This window comes from Halyomorpha halys, unplaced genomic scaffold (genome assembly GCF_000696795.3).
Source record: "Halyomorpha halys isolate HHAL.00 unplaced genomic scaffold, Hhal_1.1 Scaffold334.1, whole genome shotgun sequence".
Taxonomy (NCBI): Eukaryota; Metazoa; Arthropoda; class Insecta; order Hemiptera; family Pentatomidae; genus Halyomorpha; species Halyomorpha halys.
Window position 1 is genome coordinate 87066 of NW_027112976.1, and position 5394 is coordinate 92459.

The 5394-nt window shown below is 30.2% G+C and overlaps 1 protein-coding gene across 1 annotated transcript in view; it reads left to right on the plus strand.

Annotated features, from left to right (window-relative positions):
* Nucleotides 1-315: 315 nt before the first annotated feature.
* Nucleotides 316-5394, plus strand: part of LOC106681404 (uncharacterized) — a 30822-nt gene continuing 25743 nt past the window's right edge. The window contains exon 1 of the mRNA XM_014421703.3: nt 316-416. The gene's annotated coding sequence lies outside the window, so the exon portion shown is untranslated. The remainder of the gene's footprint in view (nt 417-5394) is intronic.

Here is a 5394-nt window from a genome sequence, read left to right on the forward strand (position 1 = left end):
TCATTATTGTGTTGATAAATTCTGTCACCCAATAATTGCTTTGTCTCACCTATATATATAGCTGGACAATTTAAACAGGGAATTTTATATATTAATCCCGATTCATTTACTGTATCAATTTTGTCCTTTATTATACTATAATAGTTCTTTATTTTGTTTTATATTATCATTATCATTATTTTGTATTTTAATATAAATCTTTGTTTAAATAAAGCAACTGATCGTTTCGTATATATAATAAGCAACATAACATTAGTCATTCGCAAGAATATAAAAAACATTTTTTTTTTATTATAATATAGTATTTTTTTTTAGGTAGTAATCCTTCGTAAGGTTTACAAGGATCACGTAATTTTCCACAATCTTCTACATCGTCAGGTTACCTATCAAGCCAAACCCAGCGCTTTATTTGAAAGGTAATTAAATTCATACATATCGAAATTTTAAATTTATAAATGTATTTGAGCATGCTTCTATGGAAACTAGTTGTTTTATTTATTTTATCACCTTTCTTAAAAAAATCGGAAAGTATTAATTTAAAGGAACATTCTAGATGTTTATTCTTGATAATTAATTGCTCGATTACGAAGATTTAAACTGGACTGATATTAGTGATATTAGAGGTTTTAAAAGTAGCTTATTGTTATTTACTTTTAATTAATTATTTTTTTTTACTGACATAATAATTTAAATAATACACCATTATATAAAATAGTGCGTTTTTATATTGTACGTATACGAAATATTGTAGACTTGTGTTGCTTCACGATAGTACAAGAGCCCAAAAGGATAACAAATCAGTGATTTTACCCCAATTTTTGTTCATCTGAATAAATTCAAAAATTATTGATTTCTAGTTGTTGTGAAAAAATTATATCTTAGGAACCATTACACGTAAAAATGTCTGCCAGCATTCAAATTAAAGATACTTTAAAGCAAATTTGATCCTTTTTTTCTCTCGACTTTATTCTATACAACTTTTTCCAACGTTTCGACCCTCAGGCCATTCTTAAAACTTAGTTTTTAAAAGTCTAAGGCTTTTAAGTTGCACATGTGAATGAAGGAAGGAAGAAAGAAAAGTGTTTTATAAAAGTTTTAATCTATGAAAAAAATATTTATAAAAGGTTATATGGGACAAAGATTTGAAAAAGGAAATGACATCAATATGAAGGTATCCTTGAGAATGGCCTGCGGGTCGAAACGTTGGAAAAGTTGTAAAGAATAAAGTTGAGAGAAAAAAAAGGATCAAATTTGTTTAAAATTAAGAATAAACTAAACCACTCTCAAACAAGAATATATAAAATAATTAATCTGATACTTTAGAGTATTATAAAGTAGTAATTTCTGATTGTTCGAATAAAATGTTTGATATTTGAAAAAATATATTTCTAGAACCATAAGAGGTAAATATGTCTGCCAGCACTCAAAATAATTTTTTTTTTTAAATTATTTATTTATTGTAATTTACAACTGTACAAAATAATGCAATAGGTAAATATGTAGTATGTTTCCTATACACTTGAAAATATTGGGAAGGACCCACCCATTGGTGGTACTTCAAACATTAATTTAAACTAGAAGGTCCCGTGGCCATCTTCTTTTCAGACGCCTCGGAGAATTATCAGGGATTGTTAAGGATGAAAGATTAAGAATTAATGGGTTAGGATGGTTAAGGAGTTTGGAATAAAAATACGCATATCTGTTTTGGGTCAAATCTGCCGCGAATGGGATGTTAAGGTCTTTATGAATGAGTTTATTTGTGACGTAATAAGGAGCATCGAGGATTTTACGTAGGATTTTGGATTGTAGCGATTGGATGCGGGAAGAATTTGATGGTTTGGTGGAGCCCCAGAGCTCAATTCCATATGTCCAAAATAAAATAAATTTAACTTACTATAAAGTAGTCTATGAATATAAGTTTGGCATATAAAACGTTTTTCGAACAACTAGAAATAAATTAATTTTAGCAAATACCATGAAAACCACTACTCCTACAATGATAAATGTAATAAACTACTTTATGACACATTGTGAGTTTTAATTTGAGTACTAATAGACATCTGTACGTGTCATGGTTCCGGAGATAGGGATTTCTCTCAATAGATTTTCTAACTAATGATTTTTCAGAGCTTTTTTATTTTTAAATATATAAAATGTTGCTTTAAAACAAAGTTATCTCAAGAGCCAAATTTTGAACATAAGCAGCTCGGGTTCATATTTAAGCATATATTAAATATTTAAATGGGCCGCCCATAGCTCAGTGGTTAAGACACAGTCTTACCAATTTGATGTCTATTGGCGGTGCCGGTTCGAATCCGGCCTGGGACTTTGACTTTTTTCATTGAGTGGCGGTCCCACAAAATGAACAACTTTGACCCCCAACCATGGTTAGGCAGTATAGGACTCCAATGGGAGTCTTGGTCGAAAAAAAAAATTAAATGATGCTCTATTTGGTTTTTAGTGTTATAGGTGTTCCCTTACAAATATATGTGACATTAACTGCTTTACGAGGTTAAATTACATTTATTTTGAGTGCTGGCAGATTTCATGGTTACTAAGATATATTTTTTCCAAAATCAAAAATTTTATCTGGACAACTAAAAATTAACATTTTGTGGATTTATTTTGTCAAATATCATAAAAAATACTGCTCCTTAGAAGATAAATGGTATAGACTACTTTATAGAACATTTAACTAGCTTTAATTTTAGTGCTCGCTGACTTCTGTACGTATTATGTTCCTGAGATATAGATTTATCAAAATAAATTTACTAACTGCTGATTTTTTAAAAAAAACCTATATAAATTTCAAGAACTATTGAACGTAAATAGCTCTATTAGGGTTCATATTTTAGAAAATTAACTATACTTTAAATGATGTTCTTTTTGATTTTTAGTGTTGTAAGTAGTTTTAAATATATAGAGTTTCGAATGAAAAACTAATTTTTATTAAAGTTTTGAAACAGCCGCCATTTTTTATATCCCCCATCTGTCCTTGGCAGACTCATAAATTTTTACTATTAATTATACATAGTTTTCTTTAAACTAATCAAAAATTAGGTGTGATAACTGCCTTTTTTCTCCTCTTGGGCTCTTGTACTATGAAGTCTGAGAAGCGGCATCCTTTACGAAAAGGAAAAAATCACAATATTTTCAAAATAAACTCCTAAGAACATCCACTGCGATTCTCCTTGGCTTGAAAGAAACAGCCAATTGCATCGGGAATCACAAATAGAGTTAATACAGGATTACATAAAAAAATGGGTTCATGAAATTCCACTCCTTATTACCTAGGAGTGAAAGCAGCAGTTAACCTACAACTTAGGAAATCCAACTTCATCCCGAAGACTGAAGCCCAAGCTGCTGAAGGACATTATGTTATAAATTCTATATTTACCAATTTTATTATTGCCATTACTTCGATTTTATTTCTTCGTTCGTTTTTCAAATTAAGTTATTTTTTTCCCATTAGAGGGCAATGGTTTATTTCCTTAGGTCTACAAATGTCGCTATTTTTTTTATTAACTTTACTTTTTCTATTGTGAGGAATTATTATTGATATGTATCGAGGTATTAAAAATTATTAATATAATAAAGTCTGCCAATTGGCAGGTGGGTTTTCCATTGTACTATATATTAGTCTCCCAACTTTTGGAACGTCCGATACAAGATTTTTTTCTTTTTAAGTTGTGAAACTAACATTGGAATGCGTAAACATTCATTTCTGACCAAATATCAAGTTTAGACGGTAGTCTAAGGGAGACTAGATAAAAGGAAGTATTTCGAGCCTGTATGGATTTTAGAATAAATGTTTTTAAATTGAATAAATTCGGAAATTATTTCCTGATTCTAATTATAATTCTTACGGGCAGTTTTCAAGAAAACACATTCCATGTTAATAGCATTTACATAAAAGGAACCCGCATCTAGATCTAAAAAGGAAGCAGACTCGGAGACCTGAAAAAATATAAAACCTGTAGATTACGTATGACATTCCAGTGGTAGCATATCATGGAGGGATTGTTGCAATTCCTCACAGTACATAACTTTGTTTATAGCTGTGTGGTTTACGGGGGTGTCTCTGGGGATCTCGAAACAAAATTAAAACGGTTAATTAATAGCTTTGTACGATTCATCTTTGGGGTCGCCTATGTCACTCGATTTTATGAAGAATTGAAGTGGCTTTACTACTCCTTCCGTCGTAAACATTTCTTGCTTCCTTCCTTTACCAAGTTATCCAATCCTGCCGTCCATCGTACATCTCAGATATCCTTCAATTTAAGTCCTCAGTGCATTCCCACAATACCCGCTCACGGCCTTCAGACTTATATGTAACTGTCCATCGAACCGCAGCCTTTGGTAGATCTTTCCTCATCCGTTCCTCATCCCTATGGAATTCTATCCCTCTTTCATTCGTAGTTCTAATAACCTTTCAACCTTCAAATCCTGTATCTTCGACCACCTTCTGTCCATTCGATTCCGGAAGAATAACAGTTGAAAGTTTCAAGCAAGATTTGTATATTTATGTGCTTAATGTCCCAGATTTTTGTTTATTCTTGTAAGTATGTACATTAGCAGAAATTGTACCTTTCCATGTATTAGTTTTAGTTTAATTATATTTGATTTTTTTTTCTATTACTTATTATCAAAAGTGTTTGTCATCCTATGTTTTATGATATGACATATGATTTTACTTCGTTTATTCTATTCTTATTTTATATATTCTGTTAATTATTGTTGTTCATTTTTATCTTTTTAAATTCATTATTTTATTATATTTTATGACGTTTTATAATTTCACTTTTATTTTGTATTTCACTCTAAGGCTCTGAAGCCTAATTTTGACGCCTGTAAATTATTCTAAAGGGATCAATCCCAGAATAAATAAAGATTATTATTATATACTATCAACGATCATATAATATAGTTGGTAGTGTAGTTTAATCTAAAATTAAAAGTTTTAAAAATTAATGAAGTTTTTTTTTTTAAAAAAGGTGATTTTGACTAGTAATTAAGGACCTGAGCAGAATAGCCTACATTTTTTTTTTTAAATTTTGATCTGAGGTGAGAATTTATTTTTGAAAATTGTCCTTGAGGATGCTTGAATTGGCCGAAACGTTGGACAATATGTATAATAAAGAGTGTTGAGACTTGGATACCATTTGATTTATTCAATAAATGATTATAATAAACAAAATGAAATAAAACCTAGATTATTTTAATAATTATGAAACAATTGATTATGTTTGTTTTTCCAAAAGGTTACTTATTACTTGGTTTGGATGTTAAGATGGAAGATGGGTTTCTCTCTTTTTAGATTTTCTTCTCATCTTACCGCCGCCGCCTCTCTTGCCTGAGTGTGGTGAAGTTCTACTCACTCATGTTTCTTTATAG